Below are 14,480 nucleotides of genomic sequence, written 5' to 3'. Positions count from 1 at the left end.
TGTCTTAAAGATTCTTTAAGTTATAGTGCCACTACATATAAAATGCAAAAGCTGAAAATTTTCCTCCTCAAAATTTTTCCCTTACAGTCTTTTTCATGTTATGCAGTCCTCTGGATATAAAGGCTGGAAAATTATTCAAGTTTGTTACATACATACATTCATTACAATATGAAAAGATATGTCTGTCTTACATTTCTGGTGAGGAGAAGCAGTTCCAATTTCAGTTTGACTGCTGCTGAAACTCTTTCTTTGTGTATTTTCTTTCTTCTTCCCTTTTTTTTTCTTTTTTTTTTTTTTTTTAATTTTAGTCTGTGGTTTCAAGTGCAGTTTGTCATATCAGTTGACTGGAACCCTGTAGATTATCAGGGGACTTCCAGGTGTCACACAAGAAGAATGACTGTTTTCCAAAACAAGCTGTGCAGTCCTCTAGGCTCTGGCACAGATGAATATGTGAGTATTACTAGGCATAGAAAGCAGTTCTGAAAAGGTAATCCCATGTTGAATTTGAATGTTAAGGAAACCATCTACTCATTCTGAGGGCTTAACCTTTCTTCAGGAGGTAAGTCTGGAACAATGGTCCTTATTTACAAAAGGTTTCCTTTATTTCCCATAAGGAATACAAAACCAGAATTTCTCCTGTGCTAGAATTGCTCCTTCCTTGCTGTAAGTACGCATTGCCATTGTTGATTCATTCAAATACAGATTATTACAGTAATAATTAGTGACAAGTTATGTGTTATTTTGAAATAACACACATTATGGTTCACATCATGTCTTCGGAGACCCGAGCAATGTGTTGTTTCACATTGACAAATGCTAGAAAGTGTTTGCACTTATGAATAAAATATTCTCCATGCATTTTGACTTTCAAGTGTGCTTTGTGCAAGAGCATTAAGATGTGGCTTCATCACAGGCATCCTAAACCTCTGTCACCTTCTGGGTGGATTATAGCTCTCCCTTCTGTGACACTTGTTGCAATCTTTTGGAAAAGCATCAGTGGACTTTGATCAGTCCTTTAAACTGGTTGTGCCTCTGCCTTGGTCCATTTGAGGTTCTGGATGGGATTCAAGTCCTTGGTATTGTTTTTTGGAGGTGCAGTCTGAACCCTACTGAATTCAGTAAGAATTTGCCTATTGATTTTGGTGCCTTGCAAACTAGACCACAGTCTTTAGTTATAGCTGATGTTCCAACATGCCTTCTCTTTCTGACCTCAGCCCCAAGAGCTTGCCTTACCTGCAGGGACAGCCCAAGGTGTGACACTATTTGCTTGCCAGGGCTTTCTGACAAACCCCTTTAGGTGATACATCAACAGCTATGCAAGCTGGAAAGTGCTTTAACATACAGGAGTGATGCAAGTGCCAATTTTTGCACGTTCGCTTGCCAGCTAAATGCAGCCCTTGCTTTGGTCCCCTGAAACTGAGCTATTACGTGTGTGTGACAGCTGAAATTAAGAATGGTAACATTGAGCAGTGTAGGACCTGGTATTACACAAGCTACCTCAGGCTTGGAATGAAATGTGTTGTGTCACTGTGTCTTTCATTAGACTGTTCGGGATGCTGCAGGTCTGCTGGGGCAGATCAATGTTCAGTCCAAGCAGGCCAGTGGAGCCTTTTCCATTGGACTGCTGGTGAATTTGTTCTCACACAAGAAATATCCAGGACTGTATTTTGTAGCAAAATCCAGAAAAAATGTGAATCAAATCATCAGCACATCTTTTCCAGTTCCAGTGCAATTTACCTCCTACATAATGTTTCGAATATAGAAAGTATTTCAAGAGGAAAATCTCACATGGATTAAAGTTTGTTGGTTGCCAAGGCAATAGTTTGGAGACCTCTCTAGCACAAAACAGATAATATTATAAGCAGAAGTAGATTAGTGTGAGGAGAAAAATTATTGATGTTAGGGAGGACAATGAGTGTGTGTCTGTTATACCTTTTAGAGACCATATTAATTTTGCTTTGGTCAGTTTTCCACTCATTGACATACTTCTGTGCTATTACTTGGATGTCAGGAGAAATTAAATCTCCCCATGAAGGCTGGATGCCACTGTACAGTGGAAAACAATGTTTCTGTTTGGAAAACCTGACAGTCCATTTAGCAAGTCAGCCCAAAGGTAGGCTGGGAGCTGAGACACTGTTGAAATAATGGTCATGCCAAGGTCATACTGTGACTCCCTGGGAGACATGGGAAAAGGACACAACCACATCAGTCCTCAGTTATTCAAATCTTGAACAGGCAAACAATAAAAAAGCCAAACTGAACTCAACCAAAACTAAAAAAAAACCACCATTATCAATCTATTTTAATTATGAGGAATAAAATGTAAGGCACATTAGCAGATGCTACAGAGATTGAAAGCTGACAAGAAGCAGTTGATATATAAAGATGGCAAATAGACTCTGAGAATTTCTGTATTTATTTATTGTTAGAAAGTCGTGTCTTCTCTTCTGTAATCATAAAAGAGTATCAGTATATTGAACTTTTCCAAAGCAAATATCACCATGGACCTAACCAAAAGAAGGCATCAAGACAACATTCACTCTGAATCATTTCAAGCCTAGCAAGAGATTACAAGGACATTTCTGACAGGAATGGGAGCTGTATCCTGCACAGTTCTGTTCCAGAATACACCTGTAACAGCTCTTCCTCCCTTTTTTTATAGTCTCCCTACCATCATGATCCAATCCATATTATAGAAGAAGGTGTAAAGTAACCATGTTTCTTTAGAGCTGAACATCCCTGACTCCTTGCCATTTATTGCTTGGTTTTGTCTCTGCCATCATACCTCTGCAGCTCTCTTTACAGCTCTTCTAAGCAAAGTCAGGACAAAGTGATAATGAATTTTCAGATTCTTTGATTGACTGATTTCAAATTATATTTAGTTTCATCTATACCCTTTGATATTTCTAAAGCAGCTCAGAACCTCACTTTTTCAAAGGTAGCTTGTCAGTAGAAGTGTTGGATGTTTAACACCTTTGAAGCTACTGTCTTTTGAAAGACAAACCATATCAAAATTATATTGTTCATTCATCCTTTAAAAGTTATGTGTTCTTCTCATCTCTGCCCCACATTATAAATTTTTAAAATCATGTTCAAAGTTCACTTTTAATAAGATGTCCCAGTAGTCTTTGTGCCTTCTCGTGTATATATGCATGTGTATATTCTGATATATATATTGTAAAGTAAGATAGAAATAGTGCAAGTACATTATGTTACAATGTCTCCTGGATACTAGAGAGAGATAGAAACAAAAAAAGAATTAAAAAAAAAAAAAAATAATCTTGAGCCTTTTACCAGAAATCGAAGCAAAACTTTTCAGACCTTGAAACATATTACCTAATGGGTTTTTTTCTGTAGTATTTTCTTTTAGTTGCTGTAGTGGTTTTCACTGACCTGAAGAAGTAGGCTATACCAGTTTTCTGATATTTTTCACTCCACTGGATCAGAGGGCTGTTAATCTCTCTTGCCATGAGATTTTATTTGTCTCAAGTCAGATAGAATCTCATGGCAAGAGATAGATCAAATAGATCTCAAGTAAGAATTTTCTGTCTTGTCATCTTAACTATTTACCTGAGAGACTTATTTACCTGAGAGACTTTCAGGTGATATCATCTCACTGCCTTCATCAGAGAGATCTGGCAAGGTGCTAATGTTGTCTAGCATTTTCCAAGGACGATGCACAGACAGTATCCTTACAGAGTCTAACACATTTTGATATGTAATTGTCAGAGAACTCAGATATGGGATGCTTTCTAACTCAAGAACTGAAGGTTTTACAAATTTTATTCCGTACAGAGATTTTTTAATCGTTTGTTACTGTGGCCCCCTACTCCTCAAGTGCAATTATGTTGCACCAGCCGGTGTTTGGTTTCTCCTGCTGCTGCTTCTGCCCCAGATGAATTCGGCACATTTTTCCCTGGAATGTGGTGGGCTGTTTCTTTTTCCTTTGTGGGTTTGGCTCAAGGTCATATTTGGTCAATCAGGGGACAGTGGCACCAGGCATGTACTCAAGTTAGAAGTGTTTGCACTGCATCACCCAGATGTCCCATTCTTAATTGCAATACTTTTATTAGAGGAGCCTCCCCGCGTGAATGTCTGTTATGGATTATGACTCTTTGGTTTTTTGCTGAACAAATAAGATGTGTATGAATGTCACAAGGATTCCAGACAGGGCTGCCAGAAGAAACCTGCATATTACAATAGTCTGGGAAAGCAGTTTGAGTCAGGATCCACTCAAGCCACTGTTAAGATCCTGTGTATGCAGTGAACGTTATATTTTCTTGCATGAGGGGTAGAAAATTACCCTAGATGTTAGTCTGTCATGCTTGGTAGGAAATGTATATAGACATGTTACAATATTCCCTGTGATCACAAAACTCCCAGGAAATGTGTGGCATTATGCCAGCTGGATTCAGTGCAGCTGCAAAATGTACTCAAAGATCATCCATGAGGTTACCAAGATGGTTCATGCAGTTGTCAGGATGTTTTTGACTACAAAAGGCTCAAGAATAAGGACCCCCTTCTACTGTTCTTTCTGTGAACAGGTATACTAAGCCCAGAGTTTTGGAAATTATTCCAGGTATCTGCTAGTGGTGTCTGATGAAGTAGGTGTTGACTAGTGGTCAGGGCTAGCAATACAAATGGACTGACATTGATCACCCCATCCCTGGGGAGCATGAGATAAAGAAAAGTAGCAAGAAGCAAAATAGGGCCCAGTGATCAGTAATAAGATATACAGGCCTTAAATATTCCTAAGGATGTGAATATAGTTTTTCTACACAGATCTTGAAATAAAATAATTTTTAGAAAGTAGAAATGGGTAGTGCAAACCTTAGGAATATGGCCTTATATTGTAAAAATCCAGAATAAAGTGATGCCAAACACTGGATTCCCCATCTCTCTATTGAAAGCAAGTGCTAAAGGAGTCTATGGACTTCACAATATGAGTTTTCCACAGAGGTTAAAGCATCAGGCTCTATGAAGTAGAGCCCAAGGCTTCAGACCAGTTTTCAGGAAGAGGAGCTGAGTCTGAAACCATGATTTTTACCTTCAAAACCAAATTAAACTTCATGCTTCAACTGTTAAGTGGAGCTAGTGCTACCACATCATCTTTGAACCATGTCTGGAGGCTAAAGTGTGAAAAGTATTGATGTTTTTAATAATAAATAATAATAATAGATGTTACAGAGGATTTTTCTTCACTAACTTAACTAAAATTCTCTTGAGACAACTACACTGATATTAGACTCTGTTTACCACATAGTGCTGTTGTTTGGAAGAACACTAAGTTAAAGAAAGAGGAGAACATTGCAAAGCCAAAGAATTTGTAATATCTGAAAATTAAACCTCTCTTACCTCAATTGATAAAGTACCAAAGTGCCTGTGACCTAAATGCTGATCAGATCACATTAAAAAATTGAAATATTACTGAAGACTTAAACTGTGAATTCCTGAAAAGTTATATATTTCTTTACCAGGGCAAAGTTTGATATTGTAATATTACTTCTGACAATAGGGGTACCTTGCACAGTGTTCACATGAACACATTACACTTTTTTCTGATATGCATTGATTTTTAACAGTAACAGCTTGTTGTTTCCAAAGTCTAAAGATATAAACAAAACAAGATTTTGAGTTGAAAGAGAACTTTTTTAAAAAAAACTGGAAGGACTGGAAAATTATGTTAAGGCTTCAGCCACACATACGTATAGACCTTCAAATCTGCTGTAGGGAGGAAGGACTCTTGAAAAAGAAAAGTATAAGGTTTTTGATTGATTTTACAATACTATACATGTTCTGCACTGGAATGTCTGGCTTGTGGGTGAAGACTGTGAAAAGGGCACCTTTTCACTTTTTTTGCATCTCTTTTACATTGCTTTGGATTTCTATTTTGAATTTATGTCGGGATCTGTATTGAAAAGAAAAGCTCTGAAAAATAGTATAAACCAAAATAATCAGATATGAGCTTCAACAATATGAACCTCTTCTACTGGGTGTAAGAGCCTATTTAACGGGATTTCTGTTCATCATGCTTTATAATTCAGTGTGATATTGTATTCCATCACCAGCAGCTTAATTTATTTCTTTCACCATCTGCTCTTTTTTTTTTTATTCTTCCATGCCAAAAATTCAATAGCACTCAATGAGCAAAGTGAAACTATTCTGTATTTCAACTAAACTGGTTTTGTGCTGTTGTTATTCAGAATATATTGGCCTATTTCTTACACTGGTTTGTTTAGCTAACCAAGCCTTTTGTTTTCTAAACCTGCAAAATGTGAAACAGTAAATACTGTGTGAGCTATTAGTGCCAGCACTTCTGCAGCCGTTACTTTATGAGACCAATATCAGGCCAGTTGGTTTTTTAATTACAGGCAATAGCTGAAGCTTAATAAGTGTGACTGTCCTTGCCACAGCTCTATCCAGCCCATCCCTTGCACAGAGCAGGCTGAGCCACTTGCACAAACACAGACCAGTAGTCAAAGCACTCTCCATGCCAAGCCTTGTTAATCTATCAATATCTCAAAATGTCCTTGTTTGTTCCCTGAGCCGCCAAAATAATTATGTAAGTTTTGTGAGCTCCTAGAACTACAACTGTGCTCTCATTAACACCTTCTGTTCCTGTGGAGAGAGAGAGATGTACGAGCCTTGAGAATACAAAGTTTTAGATCAGACCACTCTGCTCAATACAGGACTAAATGAAAACTAAAACCAGTAGCACAGAAACTTTCTTGGAGGTTTGAAATAGGACAGTGGTAAGGACCACATGAAGGCAGTGTCCATCCATCTGTGACATGCTTACATGCAGGGTTTCAAGCCACATATTGTAAAGAAATGATGGAAAATGAGTTCAGAAACTTTGCTTTGGGGCTTCCAAACTGCGGTTCCTATTCTGACCTAAATTGGAATATATTTGACCCACGTCATTTAACCATTCATGTGCCACAAAGCCCTTTAGTATTTAGGTTGGGTTAGACATTAAATTCAATAATGTTAATCTTGTTGCTTCTTTCACGTAACATGATTAAATTTCACATCATGGTATCTTTAAGTTGGTACTTTCAGCTGACTTGTTCTGAATGATATGCAAATGGTAGACTATATGATCAGTCAAAAAATGCCATGGCAGAACTCTCATAGTTCTTCCAATATAGGACTCATGCTCTTTTGTATAAGAAACAAAGGATAATAAAATATGTTTTACTAGGGAAAATAGAGCTAGCTGCACAGAATTCCTTTCCACAGGCACTTATAATTTAATACAATTCTTTCTTCTACTAAATACTATTACTGTAATGCCAGGAATTATGTTGGATTTTGGGTTCATATCCCAACTGTACAATTCAGGATATGCTTCAGACCTGTTTATTCAAATAATTTTATTCAGACTGTGGCTAACATAAACAGAGAAGCAATTTAAGGAAATTTGACGCAGGTTGTTCTGAAAGTCTAGCAGACATAATGATTAATATTTCCAGGAAGGCTGATGATTAGACAAAATAATGATATAGAAAAGAGCTTAGAGAAAAAAAAAAAAAGAGGGAAAAAAGAGATGGAAAAGTACTCTTACTGAAAATTATTGGTAACCTAAACCATCTGAAAAAATAGTGTTTGCAGTAGAAGCCCTTAAAGTTATAACAGAGGTGAAAATAATACAATTATTAAATTAAGGATAATTGAGAGATAAAATAATGTGATTGATAAGTGGCTGTTGTTTTTCCTCTCTGATTTCAAACAGAGCACAAGATTAATTTAGGATTCATCAAACACATGTGATGAAAGACAAAGAACTTGTAGGAAAAATACATTGTGCCTTACACAGTCATCATTATAAGATGTAGCTCTTTGTCAGCTACCAATTTATCAGCACTGAGGGTGCTTGCCTGCTGCACCTAACAACATCCTCATGCCAACAGTGCTGTTTTCTCTTGAAGTCTCATTTATCTTCCTACACAGGTCATTAAAGTTTGAACCTGCTTGCTTGAAGTTGTGTCTATGGTTGCCACTTTCTCTGTATCCACCCCCACAGTGTTCTTGTGCTCCTGAGATATCTTTATTTCAACAACAGCAGCAGCAGCAAAATTACTGGCATTTTCACTGAAAATGCCAGTAAACTGGGAAAAGCTTTTGTGTTAGTTTTATCTCAGTTTGCAGATTTAACTAGTTGCAATAGTTTTCTCTGAACTACAAGATCTCAATTTTAGGGGACTTGATCAACCTTAGAGTTTCTTCTCTCAGCTGCATCACACATGGCACACATACACTGCTATTATCTTGGGTGTTTTAGCTTGTTTTGCCCCTCTGATTCTGCTTTAGGTGCCTGTGTGCCCTGACAGAAAAACCTAATTCATCATTGTGATTGTTCTTCCCTACTCGGGGAAAGAAGTTTACCATGTTGACTGCTGTAGAAGTGGTGGGATATATATTAAAAAAAAAAAAAAAAAAAAAAAAGCCTGTGTGAAAACAACAGTAGCTGTGAAAAAGAGAATATAAATTAGAGCTTGCTTTACTCAGTGGGATGGTGTATAATTAAAAATCAGAGTAATTTAGGTTGGAAGGGGCTGCTGAAAGTCCTCAGGTTTAAGATCCAGCCCCTGCCCCAAGCAAGGCTGACTGAATCAGGTTGTTCAGGGCTCTCTCCAGGCAACTTTTGAGTATCTTCAATTTGGAAATTCCAGAGGTTCTCTAGCCCTCTGTGCCAATGGTTGACAATCTTCACACTGAAGAAGCTTGATCTGGTTTCTAACCAAAATTTGCTGTGCTGACTCTTGTCACTGGGCACTTTAGGGAGAGTCTGTGTCAACCTTTTCTGTAATCTCCCATTCAGTAGTTCGAGCCAGCAATAAGGTATTGCCATAGTAGAAAACCAGTATGTGTATTTAGGGATCAGTACAGCAATATACTCTAGCAGAAAATAATTGTAAAGATTACAGGGGATCAGCTAGTACAGAAAGTGCCAGCCCAGTTTCTGACTGGGAAAGAATAATTATGCATGTTCTGTACTGAAATGCTGACTCCTGGATGACATACAAACTTAATTCCTTGACTTGAAAGCAGACAGCATTTTATTCTAATATAATTCTGTATTATTATTAATTTTTTTATAAAATGTAACTGGATTCCTGTAAAACTTAGGTATTTGAACATTTTCCTAGTCCTCCTTTGTTTTGATAGACACTGTGTGTATTTTGATTCCTTGATTTTTTTCCTAGTATTGTGCTACCAGAACTGTTTGGCACATGACTGTTCCAAATGACTGGCTACCTGTATTCCATCTCTGGATCACATATACTGTATATATGAGATCTGATTATTCTGGCACTGCTGAGACTGCATCTGGCGTCTGGGTAACATCACCTCTTCCTGAACATAAATTGGATGGAGTGAAACCAACAGTCTTTCAGTTCCTTCATGCTGTCATAGCTCATTTTGATTTGTCTGTGTGCAGTGCAACTTTTGATACCAAAACCTGCTTACCAGGGTGGACAGTAGGGTTATTGTAACTTGTGTGTCTGGTGTGGAGGAGCTTAATTCTTACAGTTTTCTCTTTTATTGCACTGCTTATTTAGGTAAAATGTAAATAAATGTTATTAATAGTAGAGACAGGTTTGTTTCTCGTTCTGGCTCAGAGTTCTGGAGATGCTGAAGGAAGACAGCTGGTATAGACATACACTCCAGTAAGTCAAGGAATTGAGGAAGAACATCTGTAGGAGATACAAGAATATTTGATTTCAGCAAGGCAGACATACCAGTGTCATCTACTCTTCTTAGCCAAATGACTTAAGAAAAATTTGAGAGCATTACTATATGTTATGCCCTTTGGAACAGTATGTAGGAGTAATTCAGAGGAATCTGAACAGGCAAACTGAGTGCTCTGCTCTCCTCCACATGAATGCTTTTTAATTACAGGTTACTGGAATAGGCAAAAATGCACAGCAAAATCTAGCTTCTGTGGCACATGTCTTTAAATGTGGTAAAGAGGAGCTCAGGTGTGCCTTATTAGGGCTCTAAAAATACTGCATACTCAAAGCATTCCAAGATTTCTTGGCTCTATGAGACCACAGTTGGCACACATCACATGGAGTCAGGCTTTATTTCCTCTTGCCTTCATTTGATATCCTTTGTTCAGGAACCCAGCTAGGAGGGTTTGTCTCTCCTGGAATCACAGTACAATTTTTTTTTGGTAAAAGAGCTTTTACTCTCTACCAGTTTTCTTTTTCATACCATGTATTCACTGAGATTTCCTTTTTAGCAGGTAAAATTATCACTTGAAGAGCTATGGAAATTCATAGTTTCTGCTATGATCCTAATGATGATGTTACCCCTTGATCTATTCTATTCCCAACAAAAAATCAGAGGTTTTGATTTTTTATTGGGTCATCTACTTCACATTTTTTGCCACAATCACAGAACTTACATTTTCATGGGGAAATCAAAGAGCAAAATTTTATTTTTGTAAATTAGTTTAAAAGAATAATCTTCTTCAGATTGTTGATACAAATCAAGTTGATGCAATACTGATGAAGTACAGGTTGATTATGTCTATTCTAGGCAAGGCTGGAGCTGTGAGAGCTCAGATTTTGAGAAGCTGCTGTCTCAGAAATTTTCATGGGAACTGTATGGGAATGAGTCCTTTCCACCTAGTATTCTGCCTTATCAGATCCTGCAAGCTTTTAAAAATTTCATTAGGAGCCAGATTTCCATTGTGAGGATTTGCTCATCACCAGAACTACCATCCATGGAAAATGTCAGTAGAAACATTTATTAACCTTGAATAAATCTGTTCCTTCAAAACATATCTCTCTAACTGTTGCTACGAGCCCTGCTTCCACTGCTGCAGAATCTATCTGGAGTCTGAACTGTCAAAGGAATTTAAGACTGGTTGAGCCTGCTCTTCCCTGTATACCTCTGTGTGTGGGAGTCAGGAGAGGGTGAGATCATTCAGTGCTCAGCAGAGCCCCAACAAAGACTCCTGACTTACGGGGTCTGAACTGACATTTGTGGGTCTGACACACACCCCAGAGTGAAACTGCCAGAAACACTCTCTTCTCAGCTGTTCTTTGCTAAGTGATTCTTCTTTTGGTATCTCTAGGGTAACTGGAATCTTTGTGCTTCTTATCTTCTAGTACATCAAATATATCAGGTAATAGTTAAGTGAGAACAATAAGAGATGAGCTGCTGTGTCAGCATGTGGGCTGCAAATGGAACAAAAGAGTTTTCTTAAATTCAGTATGTTCTGAAAATACAAAGTAAGTGGCAATGTTCAGCCATGCAGTAACAGGCCATAAAAGGAAAAGGAGTTAAACTCTTAACACTGCAGTTCTTTTGTCTTTCTGTATCAACATTCCCTTGTTTTTTAAATAGCCACAACAAATTACACTCTGAACTCTGTAAGTACCTTCACTATTTCATCCAGACTATTCTTCTGCAAAATAGGCTGTGAAACCATGTTTGTTAAGTCTCATAGTGTTCTTTATGGCTGTGGTGCACATGCTGTCCAGCAGCTGGAGTGAGATTTGGGGAATGCTGAAGTCAAAAGGACACAAATTTTTTCAGTGTGTTGAGACTGTTACTTAATCACCATTAAGGTGATGTTTACCTGTGCCCCTCTTTTTTGCTATTTACCACATTGTCTCATGAAAATTTTTCATGGAGATTATTAATGTGGTCATGGAATAAGCAAACAGCACTAATACATAAAGGACGATTTTGTAGAAAAATATCAATCCAGAGGAACAGTTGCCTGTTCATGTTTGCATGATTTAAAAATGCTGTTACTTAAAAAGAGTTTGTGTTGTGAATTTATGAGGATACAACAAATGAAAACGTGACAAGTAGATTAAAATCTACATAGCTATATTGCCATCTATTATGGTATTTGAGAATCTGGCCAAAATTGCATCTGAATTCCTGTATTTGACATACATAAATTGCAATACATTTTACAGTTCACATTTCAGTCGTCTGTCTTTTAGGGAAAGCTGATTTGCTCAGTGAAGAAGAAGCTGTAGTGTTTATACTCTGCTGTAGCCCCCAGCTGCTTTACAAGGACCACTGTGTGCTCTGTCTCCTGTTGCCCATTTTGCTTTCTGCTCTTACTTACTATAAGGGAATTCTTACCCTCAGTAATACCTCAGGAAAAATCAGCTTTAAGAGCTATTAATAAGTTTTGGAGGATCTTTTTGTTTTAATAACAGGAGGAACTTGCCAATAATGTCCAATGGGTGGGGTTTTTTTGTTTGTTTGTTTTGTTTGTTTTTTGTTCGCTCCTAATTTATCACAGCTAAATCAATATATTTCATGCATAGGGAAAAAAATATGATCGGGAGGTTCTATTTCAACCTCCTGCTCAAAGCAAGGCTATATTCAAAATTAGATTGGGGGTTTTGTGTCTGATTGTGTCAAGATTTGACACTATCCAAGGGTGAAGACTGTAAACTCTCTGGTTGTTGTTGCAGTTAAGAGTTTTTTCTGTATATCTCATTCAGTATTTTCCTGACTCAACTTGTGCATGTTACTTCTTGTTCTTTGACTGTGCCCAACAGGTAATCAAAGACATCACTTAGATCACCCCTTAGCCATCTCTTTTTCTCCACAGACATTACTCACTCATGCTCGCTAAGTTCCAGTCTTGTGGTGCTGTGTCAGCCTGAAATGCACTTGGTTTTTGTGGTTCAGCATGGTCCAGGTCAGCACGACTTCAGGATTTTTTGCTTCATGTCGCGGAGACAACCCACAATTAGGATAGTACAGGAAAGGTTTAAAACATTTATTTCCATCTTAAAACTGTTCTACACTGCCCAGATAAGAGACTGAGAATGAGACTTGGGTCCTCTTGTTTATTAGATTGCAGTTAGATCCTTGCATGAAGGGTAATGCACAGTCTAAATTAGTATTATTAACTGTGAAAATACAAATGTTTACTAAACTGGCATCTAATACACCTGGACTGTAAATTTTGCTTTCTTTCTCTCACACAAAATTCTCATCTTCATATCTACACTTAATGGGTAGTTCAGTGAATCAGACTCCAGAGTGGAAGGCTTGGACACAATTAGAGTATTAACTTTAGATAGTAATTGCCAGCATAGTTAAATGTTGGTTTATTTAAATATAGCCACCAAATTATAATGGGCTCTAATGCATGGGAGTGAATTGTAGTCTTTTTATGTTCAGTGAATACTTAGCTATATCCTTTATGTAAACATCCTACTCACAGTAATCCAGTAAGGACATAAGGTAGAGTCTGTTTATTTTAAGAGGTAAACCACTCAGGATTATACAGGAATTAGGATGTGCATGCATATATGGAGGTTTCAGATGTGAGGAAACTACAGGTTGTCCATTTCACTCTGCTTTTACTCCATGGTAAAATGTGGAGTGTGTTCCCCTAATTATTGAATAGTCTATATTCCTGACTTGCAGAAACATTTTAGTGTGTAAAATCTAAGTTGGGATTTAAATTCTGAATTCAGAAGAAAGGTGTGTTAATTAAGTTTTGAGGCTAGAAGTCATATGTTTCCTCATAGTAAATGCCTTATTATTTGAACACTAATTAACTGCCTGGTATTTCCTGTGATAAATGGATGGTTTTAGTTTCTCAAAATGTGTAACACTCTGGATTGAAAGTTTGCATGGTGAGTATCTTGCATCTTTCTATTTGGAAATTTTTGGCCAACACTTTCACTTTTGGATGTGAATCTGTGACTTAGAGCCTGTCCTACTAATAAGTCTGAATTCCAGAGAGGAAGCCTTTCTCTCCTCACACACCTGGAGAATTCAGCAGCCCTTTTCATATGCAGAAGTACCTTGCAACCTTTAATTACACTCTTTTCCCCTGTTATTTTTATGGCACTTCTGCATCTCTTGAGCAGAATGAGGCTGGGCAAAGCAGCAAGGTGAGATGTTTGTGTAACACCCCTTCTTCATTTATTGCAGATTCTAGTCTGTGTGATGAGTGAGACAGGGGACAGATTCCTACTGTTCTCAAAGATTGGGGGTTGATGAGTCAGATCAAATGCCTGTTAGTTTAGGGTAATTTTGTTTTCTCTCTTCTTGTGCCTACGTAAGTTAGGAATCGGAACAGCTTCTTTTCAGTTGAATCATGTTTCTGACAGATTTTTGCCTTAATATAGGTGATAAGCAATTTATTAATTCCCCATTCCAGGCCAGCATTTTAAGGGGTGTAGTCATTAGGAGAAATACTGAAAAGCTCAAAAACAAAGATAAATTTGATTTTTCATCCATTCTACACATTGAACAAAATAAACATACAAAAACCCCATGCATTTGAATCTGTCATGATAATAAATGAATACCTAAAGTAAAATACAGCATTCCAGCTTAATTCTGAGGTCTCTTTTGCAGCATAAAATAATAGTTGATTAATTTATGTTCTTACGTATAGGCAGACTTGATCTCTTTGTGAAGATCCTCAGGGGCACCTTGTGACTTCCAGTGACCTACATTAACACTTATTTTCA

At 37.5% G+C, this 14,480-nt stretch overlaps 1 protein-coding gene across 2 annotated transcripts in view; it reads left to right on the top strand.

Moving 5' to 3' along the window:
* The window catches only part of SEMA3A (semaphorin 3A), a 244,878-nt gene that overhangs the window by 98,285 nt on the left and 132,113 nt on the right, over window positions 1-14,480 (top strand). The gene's annotated exons all lie outside the window — the stretch shown is intronic.

Source organism: Haemorhous mexicanus, chromosome 5 (assembly GCF_027477595.1).
Source record: "Haemorhous mexicanus isolate bHaeMex1 chromosome 5, bHaeMex1.pri, whole genome shotgun sequence".
In the NCBI taxonomy this organism is placed as follows: Eukaryota; Metazoa; Chordata; class Aves; order Passeriformes; family Fringillidae; genus Haemorhous; species Haemorhous mexicanus.
The sequence above is the reverse complement of the archived record's forward strand: the minus strand, read 5'-3'. Positions and strand labels throughout refer to the sequence as shown.